This window comes from Nanorana parkeri, unplaced genomic scaffold (genome assembly GCF_000935625.1).
Source record: "Nanorana parkeri isolate BGI_ZX_2015 unplaced genomic scaffold, ASM93562v1 scaffold1620, whole genome shotgun sequence".
Classification (NCBI taxonomy): Eukaryota; Metazoa; Chordata; class Amphibia; order Anura; family Dicroglossidae; genus Nanorana; species Nanorana parkeri.
In genome coordinates, this window is record NW_017307888.1 from 46,577 (window position 1) to 47,831 (window position 1,255).

At 41.4% G+C, this 1,255-nt stretch overlaps 1 protein-coding gene across 1 annotated transcript in view; it reads left to right on the plus strand.

The window, feature by feature from the left end:
• The window catches only part of INSC (inscuteable homolog (Drosophila)), a gene marked incomplete at its 5' end in the record, with an annotated part of 55,993 nt that overhangs the window by 46,424 nt on the left and 8,314 nt on the right, over positions 1-1,255 (plus strand). The window lies entirely within an intron of this gene.

The window sequence follows — 1,255 nt, forward strand, 5'->3', positions numbered from 1 at the left end:
AACCCGCAAAGGAAGGACAGCAACCCCCCCCCCCCTCCCTAAAACGACTCCTCAAACACTTGCTGGAAGGATCAGGCTTCCTCCGGGGTCTAGCAGTCCACTTCTTCCTTGATGTTTCTAGGCTTGAGGTACAGCTAAGAACGGGATCTATGTGAGGCCGAGGAACTGCCTGGTGGCTTTGGGGGTCATTATTGAGGAGGAAGCCAATTGTTGCTCCTGCTTCTAGCAAAATGTTCTTTTAGCTACTTCGATGTCCCTTAGCATAATTAATGGGCATTATAATATAATAGATTTCAGTGCTGGCAATGTTTCTACAGCATAGAATGTATTATTTGTACTTTTCTTTTGTGTTTCTGTTTGGTTTCCCCCGGGAACTGTCTGCAGCATCCTAAAACGGAGGTGAAATGTACATTGAGAGCCACCAGAAGCTCAGACAGAACTTACTGTATATTCCTGTTTCTTTCCTCAACATGGCTAAAAATACCCCTTGGCTTTCATCTTCATTTTCTTTGAATGTCTTCTTTTCCTTTCTCTGAGATTTCTTATTTATAGAAATTTTAAGAAGAAAACTTGTGAAAACGAGGATTGAAAACGTGTCGGTGTTATCGATTCTTCATGACCTTCGATGGCTACAATGTGTGCAAAATAAGTCACGCGTCCTCAAATTTCTGTACACTGCCTTTATACATTGTTCAATGTCTCTACTATACATTTGTGGCATTTTTGGGGGTTATTTTCATTATTAGGGAGAAATAAAAAATAGTGGTAAATACAATGTTATTTTATAGACAAAGATTTACGCTACAAATAAAAGACTCCAGCCCGAGGAAACGCCGCAAAGTATCTGAATTCTGACGATTTCACGTAGAGTTTGTGAAGTGATTTCACCTTGCGTTCCCACATTGGCAGCCAGTACCCGCCACCCCCTCCCCCCCGATCCCTCTCTAAACTTCTCCCCACTTTATAAAAGTTGCCGGGAGAAATGATAGGATGAATTTGGGATGGAAGTCACGAGGGGGAAGTTTTGCCGCTGATAACTGCATGTTTTACTCCGAAAAGATAATGAAATCACAGCTCAGGCTGAATCCCTCCGAGGTAACATCACCGTATACACTATAATTAGGGATATGTAATTGAAACATTTATGATAACCTCGCAATCACATTTATATTTTTTTGCATTTGAAATTTGATGATTATATTGATGAAAACCTTCAGTCATCGGGTGCCGTTCGGCGGTAATGAATGCGGCTGGA